General features: G+C 34.3%; 1 protein-coding gene across 1 annotated transcript in view; it reads left to right on the top strand.

Annotated features, from left to right (window-relative positions):
* LOC132703818 (pancreatic triacylglycerol lipase-like) overlaps positions 1–16,125 on the top strand; it is a 51,124-nt gene that overhangs the window by 1,111 nt on the left and 33,888 nt on the right. The window lies entirely within an intron of this gene.

The raw sequence follows: 16,125 nt of genomic DNA, 5'->3' as shown, positions 1-16,125 counted from the left end.
TAATAGTAGAGAGTGTAACTCGTCAAAAACGTTAAGATTTGCTCAAATTTGGTTTATTTTAAAATACGACAACAACGGAGGGCAAAGAATATCAATTCACTTCAATTAAATAGATATATTTAATATAAATACATATCTTTTGTGTGCTTCACCGTATTTAGGTTTTCATTGTAAATATAGCTTTTCTCATCATTTTTACGCAAAACTGTTACCCAGAGCGACTGTTCCTGTGATTCCTAAATCTAAATATGTTAGATATGCAACAGAATAATTTGTCAAACTAGGCTCTGAAGATTCAAACAAATGCAATAAATGCCCTTGAAACTTCGTTGTGTCAAATTGACTTGAGATTTTTTAGATTATTGAAGAATATGTTGTTAAAACCTAAGTTGCCAGTTAGTTGCTATTAAATATTCTTGCACTTGTAGTAAAGTTGGGTTTTTAAAATTAATGAACAGGACTCTTTACTCTTTAATATTTTTGTTATTGATTTTGGTCCTTTTTTTACATTTTTCTTTCGTCGGTGATCTAAAAGCAAAGAAGAAGAAGATATTCAATAATTATTGCGGAAACCATAGATTATTCTTAAATCTTGATTAATGTCAATGTTCTCCAGTAAAAGACTTTGAAATCGTTCTTCATTCTAAATTAGACTTTGAGGATCATTTCGAAACTGTTGCCAAAAAAAAATGCTTGAGAAATCTGGTCTTCATTCAAGGACTATCAAAGGGTTCAACAATCATCAGTCAGTAAAAATTGTGGATAACAGCATGATGCGATCTATAGAAAACTCATCTACTGCTTCGAGCCCTATACATCGTCAGAATAGAAATTGTACAAAAAAACTTTTTAAAAACTTAAACGTCAGTTACAACAAAGGGCACTTATACTGTTATGAAGAAAACCCCAAATTTTATAACTTGAGAATTTGAACCTAGAATAAACTGTTAGGGTATTGCTCTTCCTTACAAAGTTGAATGTAATTTTGTGGATTATTCTTTTTTTATAAATTCATTGAACGTCAACACAAATCCATATGAGGAGCGAACCAGCTTGACATTTTTTATTAAGTAATTTAGATCTAGTTACTTTTCTAACTCTCCTATAATAATATGTGCTCGGACTTACAATAATTGTGTTTTTCAAATCATTTACAGAGATATTTAATTTAAGCTTTCATGTATTTAAAACAAACGTATGTAAACTCCCTTAGCTCTAAGTAATAATTTATTTAAATCTTAACCTTCTTTTTATTGTAGAGATAAGGAATTTGTAGCTCACCTTCCTGATTTTGTTGAATAGTATATTATAAATATAATACAAATGCACAGCTGTAATTGTTTCGACTCTGATATAGGAATTCCTTTTTTTTCAAGAATAGTATAGAATGACTGAAATTTGTTATTATAGCATATACAAGGCCCGTTAAATTAGGAAAGATTTAAAGAATTTTATGAAAAACTTAAACCTGTCGCAAAACGATTCCAGCATGAATAGTTTCTGAGAAATTCAAGAAAATATAAAAATTTGAATTTTCTATTTTTGTCTGTAAAACCACGAATATGCTAAACATGATCCTGAGATTATTGTAGTCCGGCACATGATAAATGGTTATGACTGTAATAATGCTATAAACTTTTTCATTTGCTCGCAGGCATTTTTATGAATACATATTATATAAAATTGTTCGTCATATATATGAATGGTAGTGATAGTGATAGCATACTGTTAATTTTCATGTTGCCTCGACTTTTTTATAAATATTATCAACTTCAAGTGCATGGTTAATACATTTTCTCCAACTGCTCTGTGGTATTAATTCACACTTTTTTAAGAACACAATATTTTCATACAATATCATCATTCTTAAGGTCGCAAAAGAAAAATTTGTTTTTATGGCCATAATCGGACATTCGGAAAAACAAAAATTTTCTCAGTCCATCTATCACATACACTGATTAACGTTAAAAATTTCAAATAGAACTTATTTAAAATGTGGTGTAGATTTTTGGGATTGCACTTGTTCTATATTTCTTATTCGATTACAGCCAACAGTACATTATTTTCGGTTTAACCGTTGCATGTTTTGTTTCTTTTAGCAACTGGTAGCCGCCAATAAATTTGCAGTCAATCTTTCAAAGATGTTATTTGGCTGTACTCTTTGTGGATGGCTATTCTAATATTGGACTATCAAAAATTTTGTTTTTTTACTTTGGTGACCCTAAGATTAATGATGTGATATTTAATATTGAATATATTATGGCGGCCACTAGGAAATTAATGAAAATATGGTGTATCTCGAAAATCAATTCCGTGCATTATTATGTCATAATATTTTTCCTAAAAAAGTGGTCCAATAATGTATCAACCCCAAGATCACTTTTCTAATTTTATTTGACGTATGGTCTCCGATATTCTCATGCTATCGAATCCTTATATTGAACACAAATTATACTAAAAGTTATGCACTGATCAAGCTTTATTAAACACTGCCGCGAGCCAATTCAAGCACTTCCGGTACTTTAGGCACTGCTTAGAAGCAATGGTATGTTTTCAGAGAATATTTAAAGCACTGCTGCTATTCGAGATTTTATATGTAAAATTATCGCTTGGCTCCTGCTTAAATAATGTCGTGACTAATATACCATTAACAGCAAGTTCCCAAAATGAACATGCTTGAAGTTTTTAAAAGCTCATGAAACAGGACACCAGATTTTATTCAATAAAACCATTAAATTCGTGACTTAATCGAAATAATCTAAATTTGGGATTCGGTCATCCGTGGAGCAATTAATCCTCAAATCATTTATTTAGGGCGTCAAAGCTACTACGTTATAGTGTTATTTAATAGTCATATTAGTAATAGATTTCTTTTCATTTCTAGAAAATTATCATGTAACATTTATAAGTTACTCAGTGTACATTTAACGAATGAGAATAATTTATTTTAAGTAGATAACTTTAAGATAAGCGTAAAAATTCTTAATAGCATCCGATTGCACAGCTTAGCTTTTAACAACAGGTTCTGCAATACTCTACAAAATTTGACAAAATGAAGTTTCAAATGCATTTACTGCATAGGTTTGAATCATTACATCTAATCTATTTAGATTTAGAAATCATAAATCAAAACTCCTGGAAACAATTGCTCCGGTTATCACTTTTGCATAAAAATGATGGGAGAAGTTTTACTTTTAATAAAAACATCAATAGGCTGAAGCACAAGAAAGTTAGGATTGTTTTTATTTAATGGAAGTACTGCTGAGAGGGTCCTCTACAATCTACATTACAATTATCTAGAAATTGAAATTTTTTGCCCCAAAAAACCCTAATTCTAAGATATTACGAAAACTATTAGTTCAAAATGGAGTTGGTAGATAATTCGAAAATACTGAACAGTCCGTCTCAATTGTTATCATCTTTTAAACCCAACCAAATTACTTCTTCTGGTTTTCCTGGATCTTGGCTTAAAGTCTATATATGGTCCAATGAATGAAAACTAATTTAAAAAAAACTTACCAGAAGTTTATCAGAAACTGGTTTATTGTCCTCTTTTGAAGGTGTCAATACTGTTTTTTCTGCAAACTCCGCAGTAATATTTTCAGTGTTTTGCTATCTCAGAGCTGCTTGCCCGTTTGGGAATCTTGAAGTTTCTCGTAAAATTGCTATACCCCGCTACACATCCCCTTTTGTCCGAAATGTTTAAACTAACAAGATAAGATTATCTCTAATCATAATCATCTCCATCAATAAAAGCACTCAACCTTTCATCTCCATCTTTCCGACCAAATTTTACCTCCACTATAAACCTTCAAAAGTCCTTTATTTTGAGGAAAGATATCCTTTAATTTTGGCTTTCAGATTGAGTTTTTCAAAAATAAATAAGATCTATAAGTTAAGATTTTCACGAAATTATATATTTTTACATTACAATTGTTTCGACAACACCGTGTCTTTATCAAAAGTAATATTTATAAACTACCTGCTCTCTACGTACCGAAAAATGACCATAAAACCATAATTAATGTTGTAAGAATTTAAGTTCAATAAAGCAGAGGTATTTAAATCTAATTGACCGTTAAGTAATACATTTCAATATTTCATTTTGTAAATCTCCATGGCTTCCAATAAGTTTAATTTTCTACTTTTTGTGGCTGTATGTAAAATATCAATATTGTGGTCAAAAATGTGTTTTTCGGAGTTTAAGTGTGTAGCATAATTAGAATCTACATTATTGTTTTTAAACGCTCTTTTATGTTCGTTAATGCTTTTCTGACACATTTTTGAAGACAATTTTGATCTTTTACATACAGCCACAAAAAATAAATTTATTGGAAGCCATGGAGATTAACAAAATGAGACATTCAAATGTATTGCTTAACGATCAATTAGATTTAAATACTTCTCCTTTATTGAACTTAAATTCTCACAACAACATTAATTAAAGTTGTATGGCCATTTTTCGGTATACATAATAGCAGGTAGTTTGTAAATATTACATTTGATTTTACGACAGGCCAGGCAAGTTATGGCTATTTTAGGAGTGCTGGGCTATACTTTATGGTGGTTTTTAAGAGTACAAATATTTCGGCCTTATTTGATATGGTTGCGTTCTATAAATATAATTGAAAATATTCAAAAAGTTACTCCTAAGGATTTTTTCACCTACATTGCTATGAACTTGCTGTTCTTAAAGTGAAAAGTATGAAATTCTGCTATAATAAACTCATGTAATACATAAAATTATAATACTTACAGCTTCATTATCAAAAAAAACGTTACAAGGAAATACATAAACAATAGGGCAAGTGACTACAAATTCAAATCCTATTCAGGCGATGTGAAAGTCACAAAGAATTAGGAAAATGAAAAGCAAAATTACCGCCATGCTGCCGTGTTATATCTTATGCTATACTAGCGTCGTTGAAACTTGACGTATGTATTTAAATAACCACCCAGAAAAAATATAACTGAGTACAAAATTAAAAAATAAAGTTTAAGCTGGTAATGCCTTTACAATGGCCACAATCCCATACAATCCCTATCGTACCCATACAATTCCCATAATACCCAAATACCTTCAATTCCAATTTCCCACAATATCACGCAATCCCCTCTGCGTTGTACAGGATGGTCCATTTAAGACTACCTCAATGAATAAACCTCTGAGAAAAAAAGTTAAATACAAAAAGAATTTCACCCTAACTGTATATTATATAGGTTTAGTTAGATTTAAAATAACATACCATAAGTTCTAAACTACCAATTTTTGTATAATAGCTACATATAAATGAAATGGTGCAGAATTAATACCCAACCCCAATAAAGGTGCTAAATATAGGGTGTTCTATTTTTTAATAAACGAGTTCTGTATCGACGCGAAAAGTAAATCCTACCTTGCTTGTTTAATCGCAACTGACTAGGTGCCGTTGTCGTTCCTTTTTGTCGATTGTCTCTTCAAAAAAAGAAACGCGCACAGCGTCGCAAAAAAATAGCCTGGCTAAACCAGGCTAAAGGTTAGGCAAATTTATAATAATAAAAAAAAAACTAATTGATGCTCACAATTTACCCGAAAAATATTCCTCTACCAAAATAATATCGAACATACCGCCGACCTTAAAATCACCAAGTGTATTTTAACAAAATAACATTCTAGTGTAATTAATGAAAGAAAGGAATACAAAACGAAAATGAGAAAAAAAAAACATTTTCTTCTAAATTTATTCTAAATAAGGTAAACGACATAGTTTGGATATGGGCCTTTGCAAAAAACCGTTTCTAGTTCTAACTGTCGCTACTCGGCAAATACCGTCAGTTCCAGGATGAACCTGTGTTACTCGGGCAAGTAACCATCGAAGGGGCGTATTTAATTCGTCTTTTATGACTACCATTTTTTGTCCATTTCGAACGCTGCTGAAGCGTGTTCAAATAATCGTGATGCCACCGCTTCCACAATTCGCTATGCAATCGTTGCACCAATTCCCAACGTTGTAAAGTATTAATATTAGCGTTCGTATAATCCTTAGAAGGTAAAGAAGTAAGAGGCTCCAGAGTTAAAAAATGCCCTGGAGTCAAAGCGCTTATGTCATTAGGGTCACTACTCAAACGGTGTAAAGGTCTTGAGTTTAAAACAGATTCGATGCAACATAGCGTTGTATACATTTCCTCGAAAGTTAATTTGTTTAGCCCTATTGACCGAACCAGGTGATACTTCATGCTACGCACACCAGCTTCCCATAACCCTCCGAAATTAGGTGCTGACGGTGGATTAAAGTACCATTTGATTTTTTCCGTCTCAACGGCGTTTTTCATGAGCTCCACCAGTTGTCTATTGGCACCAATAAAATTGGTACCACAATCGGAGCGGATAATATTACAACGTCCTCTACGTGCGATAAAGCGCTTTAAAACACCAACGAAAGCGTCAGTACACAAACTGGAAACCAGTTCTAAATGTATGGCCTTAACGGCAAAACAAACAAAAATACAAACATATGCCTTCTGCCCCTTAACAGAAAAGGGACCTACAAAGTCCACCCCTACTTCCTGAAATGACTTGGCCTGTGATACACGTCCTGCCGGTAAATCGCTCATGTATGGTACAACAGGCTTGGGATCCACTCGAAAGCATCTTAAACAACGAGACAAACACCTACGAATAGCATTTTTCGCCGACAGTATCCAGAACTGTTGTAGAATCAAAAAATGCAATGTTTGCGAACCCGGATGCAAATATTTCCTATGTAAATAAAATATTATCAGTTCAGTAAGACGATGTTTTTGAGGGAGTAACAATGGAAATTTCCTGTCGTGTGGCAAAGATTTGGAATTTATCAAGCGACCGCCAACCCTCAAGAAACCTTGATTATCCATAAATGGATTCAATTTTCTCTAAAACCTTATCTACGCTTTTGTTTTTTTTGTAGCTTATATATAGCATCAGAGAAAACCTCACGTTGTACTTGCCAAACAAGACACAAAGGTGCATTGTTTATATCTTCTTCGCAAAGAGCCGCTGAACAAGCGGCAACCGGATTTTGGCGTTTTGTACGAATATTATTGCAAAATTTTACACAATATGCAATGATCCTTAAAATTTTTTCCAATGAAGAATATCTATTAAACACACCGTACGGGTCCGATATGGAAATTAACGTCGTCATAGATTTGCTCTCCTCTTCTAAACATTCAGAGGGAATTTCGGCTGATAAGTCGCGAGGCCAATGATCAGAAGAGTAACGAAGAAACCGAGGCCCATGAAACCAAGTTGGGTGTTCTAAGAATTGTGAAGGAATAAATCCTCTACTGGCACAATCTGCGGGGTTATCGTTAGTAGGAATTATCTTGGATATGACTTACTCGATTACTAACGAATGTTTGCCATCTACGAGCAGAGGATTTAATCCACGCCAGAGTTACTTTTGAATCTGACCACGCGAAAATTTTTTTAATTATAATTTTATTTAGAGCATCACGAATAAACTCTACTAAATTTGACGACAAAACAGCAACACATAGTTCCAAACGGGTCAAGGTTATTCTCTTCAGAGGTGCGACTTTCGATTTTCCAGCAACGAAATAAATTTTATGCTCGCCATTTACAAAATCCCGAATTAAGACCATACACCCATATCCGCATGCATGTGTCTAGGAATTTTTAGAGAAGACAACAGATCCAACTCACACTGAAATTTTCTCCATTTCGCGGTAATTTCGGGGGGAGGTTCCTGGTTCCAATCAAGGCTCAAGCTCCATAGCTGTTGAATTAAACATTTAGCGTACAACGTTAGGGGGGCAATCATGCCCAAAGGATCAAAAATTCTAGCCAAATTTGACAAAATCCCCCTTTTGGTACACTCGGTACTCGAAATATTTCCAATTTTAAAAGTAAAACTATCAAAAGCTGGTTGCCACTGCAACCCAAGAAGTTTGAGGCATAGCGGTTCGACTGTATCAAAGTTCATGGGTTGCTGATGTTCAAGAGGAGTGTCCGATAAAACCTCCGCACAATTAGTAGCCCACATTCGTAACTCGAAACCACCTCTCGTTAGAAGTTCTGAGAGCTCAAATTTTATACGTTTACCAACTTCCAGATCGTGACGACCTGTCAGAATATCATCAACGTAAATATCAGACAACAGGATATCCGAGGCAAGTGGAAACGATTGCCGTTCATCTATAGCTAATTGCTTAATGGTCCTATTGGCCAAATAGGGTGAACTACTAACTCCAAAAACTAAAGTATCCAATCTATACTCTTGTACCGGCTTTTCACGGTTAAATCTCCATAAAATTTGTTGAAACCTTTTATCCTCATCGCGAACCCGTATTTGCAAAAACATCTTCTTAATGTCTGCTATCAAAACGAATTTTATTTATCGGAATGAAGTTTTGGACCAGCATAAAGTGTAGAGTTCAATTAGACCCCATTGTAGGATTTCATCGACGAATCGAATACCACGCGGAGCTTGGTTGACACGGATTCTTCCCGTATGACACAATGATGAGGAATGTAGTACCGACCAGGCTCATCGGTTCGACTAACGATCGACATATAACCAGCCTCGAGATATTCCCTCATAAAATTTCTTAATATTATTATTTAGCGACTCCAAAATTTTTGTACAATACGTCGGTAAAGAAGCGACATTAGTTTTGTTCGAAATCTTAGATTTTCCTAGAGCAACCCAACCAAAAATTGTTTCAATAAACATGGGCCCCTCCGGGTCCGGGACATTAATCCTATTATTTTTCATAATAGATGTAAACTCCGCTACACCAATCAGCAAATCGATGTCGCCACGTTTCCAAAATTTCCTATCGGCCAGTTCAAAAGTATCAAAGCATGGCATATGCGGAATATTCGCTGAAAGACTTGGCAATGGACTACAAATTGTTGGAAGGACCAAAGCCCTTAAAGGCAACTGTGGTTCTGGTGAAAAGTGAGGCCTGACAATACATTTAACAACCCTCTTCGCCGTGACGAATTCTTGGTTGCCAATGCCCGCTATTTGAGTTTTACACTGTTCCCGAGGCAGCCCAAGACGTATCAGACAATCTTCCGAAATAAAATTGGCCGCTGAAGCGGAGTCAAGCAAAACACGAATTGACACAAATTCCCCTCTAAAATTCTTAATGTGAACAACAGCCGTAGGAAAAATTGACACTGCATCGGAAGAGGCAACTAACGATGCTGCGACAGGAATAACACTATCACAATTATTCAACGTATCTTGATCTTCGTTTTGTCCGCCCGTCGGCGATGCAAGTTGTGTACCTGAAGTACTGGTACTACTATTACCTTTTGAAAAGTGTAGCGAAGCATTGTGGCGACAGCCACACCAACAAATCTTTGACACAGTACAATCTTTAACAACATGTGCTCCAAAACAAATCAGACATAAATGTTTGGCTTTTATAATAATAAATCTGGCATAAGGAGTTTTCCCCAAAAATTTACTGCAAGACGGTAAAGAATGTTCCGCCCTACATAACGAACAAACAACTCCACCGGCTACGAAAACACCAGGCGTTGATTGTGGTTTCTTAAACGAGGCGCGTGCATCTTTATTTGGATATGAAGTTTTGAAATTATTTTTAACCGCCACCTGTATTGCAATTGAAGCCTGCATAGCCCGAAGTTGCGCATCCAAAAATGAATACAGGTCTTTATATGACGGTTGTCCCTTCGAAGTGCCACTACTACTATAGTGTGTTTTATTAGCAAATTCAAGTTCGAATCTATTACGCGTGTTGCTTGGAATTTTATACAAAAGCAAATGAAAGTTTACGAAATCCCATTGATCAACTGGGTATTGCAAGTTTCTGAGTGTCTCCAAATTTTCGGAAAATATATTCAAGAGTTTGGTCAACTCGGTAATATTATCATCACTTTTCAATGGAGGAAAAAAGTAAATTTCATTCCAAAAATTTGTAGCAATCAGTCTATGATTTTCATATTTTTTAACCAGTGCATTATATGCAATAGAATAGTTATCGTCCGTAAGAGGCATAGAGCGAACCAGAGCTTAAGGCTCACCCTCCAAATACTTAAGCAAATACCTAAATTTATCGATATCGGCTATCTCGGTATCGCGGTGAATACAACTATTGAACATGTCAAGAAATGTTCTCCACTCTTTATAGTTACCCGAAAAAACCTTTACGCCTAAAAGCTCCAGTTTGATAGATTTTTTTGTACATTGCGAAATGGGTGCGGACGAAGAACCAGTACCAACAAGCTCGAAATAAATCGCTTTGAACCCATAAAATATCTTTGAAGTAGTGGCCCTAATTTCATCCTGTTGTAAAAATTCTTGTTCCCCCAAAACAGAAGTTAAAATTAAGATATTGTTATGAAGTTCTTGAAATTTTGTATATTCTTTCAATGTATCTTCATATATATCCTTGAGTTCATAAATTTGTGAGTCATCAACCTTGGCTTTTACAACTAAGGAGTATGCCTCTTTAATACTATTTAGTAGTTCTTTGAACGATATATCTATTTAATTTTTCAGTATTGGAAACCGAAAGAGTGGGTGCCATTTTCCAATAACAAAATAGACAAAAAAGACCCGAAATTTTCTAAATTGCCGCCGCTAATTACCGATAGATGTAATCAGTTATTTAGGTTAAATTAAGAATCCGAAAATGAGGCTAGTCAAGATTTAAACCCGGCTAGAATGCCTTTCAAAGTAAATGTGAACTCAATTGGATTTGCTCGGAACAAATTCTCTTTCCTATTATCCAAACTCAGATATATTAAAAACGAAAGAAAGAAAAAAAAATTATTGCAACGCCATCTTAGCATACAAAATTGCTAATGCCTCGGCGAAATAGCTCGGCTTTTGTCGATCCAAATACGACAATACGAAAGGCACTTGCTCGAGAACAACGAAAAATCCGGACACGTATGGACCAAATTTTGTATCGACGCGGAAAGTAAATCCTACCTTGCTTGTTTAATCGCAACTACTAGGTGCCGTTGTCGTTCCTTTTTGTCGATTGTCTCTTTAAAAAAAGAAATGCGCACAGCGTCCCAAAAAAAAGCCTGGCTGAACCAGGCTAGAGGTTAGGCAAATTTATAATAATAAAAAAAAACTAATTGATACTCACAATTTACCCGAAAAATATTGCTTTACCAAAATAAGATCGAACAAGTTCTTTTTAATTAGAAAAAAAGTATTTTTGATGTTTATCTGTGACCATTTTGTATAATATATTTTCGCCAGAGATAAATCCATGGATTTTACTTTTCAAGTGTAAAAAAACGCATCTTTCCAAAGACCAGTCTTGCGGCAAAACCACTCAAAATTTCGTATGCTGTGTAATGACAAAAAATACTCAAAATCCAACGAATAGTTAGAAATTTCAAAAATATTCAAAGCATTCCATTTATAAAAATAAAGTTGGTTACTGTCCTGGCACAACGTAACACCTTGTATACCTAAAAAATAATATAAATAAAATATGTTTTGTTTTTTTATTTATTTAATTTTTTTCCTCCGTACTTATTGAGATTAGGTATAGGAGCATCTTAAATGGACGACCCTGTACACCAAAAAGCATTATGTTCTCACTCCTCGGGCTCATGACAATGATTAACGCCGCCGACGTCTTAAAGTGACACTTAACGGAGCTAATTAGTGCGTAGGGTAGGATTTATGAGCATATATTTTATTTCACTATTTTCAAATCGAACTCGATTGTTATCAAGATAAATCGAACTCACAATCAAATTGAAAACCGAAAACATTACACAAATTATGTAAGCTGGTAGTTCTCAGCTGGTGTAATGCGCCGCGATAAAGAAAAAACGTGATTAGAAACCTTTCTTTTAGACAGGAGAAAGAACTCGCTTATAACAAATCTATTTCGCACTGTTTACTGGTGCGGAAACGTTTTCTCGTTGATCTAATGCAGCTTCGTCACGGTAGTTCCGTCTCGCTACTCTGCGAAACAACCAAAACGATATGCAACTTACCGTGCGTGTTAAAATGTCGAAAATAAACATTTGTATGGTTCGGACTGGCTCACGCAAAAACGGGTATCGAAACAATATCTCATTGTCACTAGGCAATGAAGTCGGAATAGGTCGTGTAATTTTGAGATGAAACAGTTTTCAAATGTGCATATTGAAATTTTGCTTCACGAGTTGTGGGAAGTGGAAAGTGGGAAGACTATAACTTTTAAACGGCTTGAGATAGCGATTTGAAATTTGGAAGGGCTAATGTAGGCTGAATGTCCAATTTTATGAAAGTATGTAGTTAATCGTTGCGCTTCCGGTTTGAGCGGACACGACAGTAACTTTCAAATTTTCAGGAGATCATTCTAAGTAGGATAGAACGGTTTTTCTATTTTTTTTTTTTGTTTTGTTAAATTTCTATTTAATTTTTGAAAATATTGTCCAGGAGGCTGTGTCAAATACTATTTATTTTTCTTTACTTGTTTAATGGCGAATATTTGAATTCGTTTTAGAAACCTTTAACTTTTTTATTAACAATGATACATACGTAAAACTGAGAGTTTTTGGAATATTTTAATTTTTCTAAGAAGATACTAGTTTTGACACCATTATTTTATTATTTTATATCTGATACTAGCAGGGTTCGAGGATGACGCAAAAGATATATGCAACCGCAACTATTGCTATCATATTAGTTGGTCATGACAAAAGTATTAGCCAACAAAGCTCTGTTAACATTAAACAATGAATAAGAAAGAAAACCTTGTTGGAGCCGTAGAAAAAGCAACAGCAATTTTGGTGAAAATAACACCCAATAACGCACAAATTAACTTATCTTTTTTTTTATTCAATGTTCACTTGGATACACATGTTTAGTCCTTTTCGTGTAGTTTCGTGGACTTTCCTTAGCATAAACGATGTTATTCTCCTGCACGCGTCCCGAATCCTGGCAATGTAAGGGGATTCACATAAACACGATTTTTACCATATTCCTACAAAAAGAAATATTGTGTTTAGTCACATGATCGATGGGCCATCCAATGAATCCAACTCTACCGATCCATTTCTGTGGGTAATGAATGATTAATTAAAAATTCTAGAACTTCTCAATGGTAATGCGGAGGAGTTAAAGGTAAATAATCGTACAAAAAGTTTATATATCTATGTTCTGTAAGTGGTTCGTGAAAAAAAAAGGTCCAATAACTACAAAGTGTTTTATTCCACACCACACATTAAGTGACCAGTGGTATTGGTTTTATACTTCTCATACCCACAATGGATTAACCGTTGATTAATAATGTAGCTTGATAGAAAAATCTTATAACATATAAAAAATTTGGATCGGCTTCGAATGCTTTATTTATAACGATGCAGAAATTTACCCTTTGTTCAACATCACGGTCTAAAAGTTCCTGGTGTAGTTCTATATGGAAAGGATGATATTTGTGTTTTCTAGTAATGTGATTAACTGTAGATTGGGATGTATCACGCTACTGGACGATTGAGGATTATACTTAGTTTTTTTTTATTTACTGAGACCACAATAAATTTTATGAATCCATTTACTTTGTTGTTATCTAAAATTTTACAATGGTCAACTAATATTATAGCAATAGCATCAGACAGACATACTTATTTAAGCTAGGGTTTTGTAAGGTCTTTCAGTTTTAAGCAGCTTCAAGTTTCTAAACGGTATGAAAATCAACTTCAAACAAAACAACTTTTTCCTAATTGAACCTACTCGAACCAATACTGAGATTCTCATCCTTAAGATCCTTATATTGGACATACTAGAAATGAAATTGAAAAACCTTTAACATCAGAGACAAATCATTTGTCAATTTAGATTTCAAAACGGTAATGATGCTGGGAGCTGCTGAAGATAGGGCAAAGCGACGAATTATTAATATAGGATTGTTTCTGTCCATATAAACTGGGGATGAGCTGCTTTAACTTCCATTGCACCAAACCATAACTAGGGGTCTTAAGGCAGTCTTATGCTTCCTGTAAATTAGCACTTAGCTCATTTTTCATTAAATACCTTTGTTTCTAATGAGCCCGTCCCAAGAACGATGCCATTGGTTAATGACAATACCAACCAAGGAACTTTAAACTGTAGCCCATCAACTCTAATATTATTGCTGTTAATAACTTTTGATTAATCCAAAAGGCACCGCCACTTTAGAATAAGTATAATGTATTATACCTGTAAGCAGCAAAATCAAGTATTAATTTTTCAAAAAAACGTCCACAGGCTACTGTAATACTATTTACGAATCTTTTGGAATCCTCCTGCCATTCGGCCCAAAAAACATGAGCTATCAACCCTCTTGTCCACAAAGCCGCAAGACTATCTTAACCCGACTCACTGAACCCAGAATTAAAACACCTTACATCTGCATTGTCCACATGTGAAAAGTTCTTAAGAAATATAGGGTTAAAACCAGATTTATCACTTGCCAAAATTCTATCAACATCTTTCACCATTGATAACGACAAAATAGCGTTTGAGATATCAGGAGCTTACAGTATTTCATGCATATGCGTCACAGAATACATTTGAGAAACACGACGGAAAATATCGACTAAAGAACATCAAAGAGACAAATAAACGCAATCATGAAAAAGGACATAACATATTATTCGATAAAACTAAAATTCTTGCACATAAGCAATTCTTCTACCAAAGAAAAATCCAGGAATCAATAGAAATCAATAGAATCCATTTAAATAGACAACCAATCTTGACCGCCAGTACAGTATATAAGCAGGTACGGGAGCAATCCAGAAGATTTTTTTTCCGTAGCCTGTGGTTTATACGAAAAAAAATCTTTTATTAAAGTAAACTGTATAATTACATTGAAAACTGTCTATTGTTTGAAAGAGTGAATTTTAAACCCAAAAGTTTGTGGAGGGAGTTGGTAGTTAGAATACTGGTGATGATTTTATTTTATGTTAAAAAACAATGCAACTTTGTTTTCTTCCTTTATTAGTCAATTTGGAACAATTTTGTGTGTCTTTAATCGTACTGCTTGATATCTTCGTTTCTTTGTGCTTTCTCCTCTACTGAGTTAATATATATAATAATATAATATTTATAATATATATCTTGCACAAAATAACTGCGGGATCGCCCAATATTGACCAATATAGAGGGAGTAATAAAAGATATAAATGCTCATTGAATAGTGGCTTTTTATTGTTAAGTCAAGCTTTCGCCCAAGTATTCAGGCTTCCTCAGCACTCTAAAATATAAATGGGAAAACACTCCTATCACAAAAACAAGAAAAAACACACTAGGCTAGACAATACATACATCAATTTGCCATCAATTAAACTCTAACAGCAGAGGGGGCACAATACTCCTTGCACAACTAGAGCACCACGTGTTAGCCATTAGTAAAGGCGGCACAGATAGAAAATAGTAAAACAAAGGAAACTTATGCCTAGACAACTAGTCATTAATTAATAAGTAAAATAACCAGAAACGACACCAACATAACAAAAATGCAACCCAATTCGATCTTGTCGGAGATAACCCGCTCAACGGCATTTAAAAGAAAACAGACATCTTGACAGTTGGGAAAATGGTTAGGCACATACAGAGAAAAACTTGAGAGACCAAACAATCACCACGCTACAAAACCAAAGAACACAAGACAAAAAACCACCAACGACCATCATAATGGAACTTACGTTTAACACGGTGAAAAAAGCACAGACCATAGTTACAGTATTCGACTGGATCACAGACCCACAATTTTTTTTTTATTTTATTTTTAATAATATAAACACCTAAACCTCTAGTTGTGCGAGGAGTATTGTGCCCCCTCTGCTGTTAGAGTTTAATTGATGGCAAATTGATGTATGCATTGACTAGCCTAGTGTGTTTTTCCTTGTTTTTGTGATAGAGTGTTTTCCCTTTTATATTTAAGAGTCCTGACGAAGCCTGAATACTTAGGCGAAAGCTTGACTTAACAATAAAAAGCCACTATTCAATGAGCATTTATATCTCTTATTGCTCCCTCTATATTAGTCAATATTGGGCGATCCCGTAATTATTTTGTGCAAGAAGTTACCAGTAGCCTGTTACTGTCCTTAGACTTTAATATATAATATATATTATATATAATATTAGTTAATATAAAGACAAAGGGTAG

The sequence above is a fragment of the Cylas formicarius genome, unplaced genomic scaffold (genome assembly GCF_029955315.1).
Source record: "Cylas formicarius isolate icCylForm1 unplaced genomic scaffold, icCylForm1.1 PGA_scaffold_6__28_contigs__length_40554024, whole genome shotgun sequence".
NCBI classification, from domain to species: Eukaryota; Metazoa; Arthropoda; class Insecta; order Coleoptera; family Brentidae; genus Cylas; species Cylas formicarius.
This window is presented reverse-complemented; position numbering and strand designations above follow the sequence as displayed.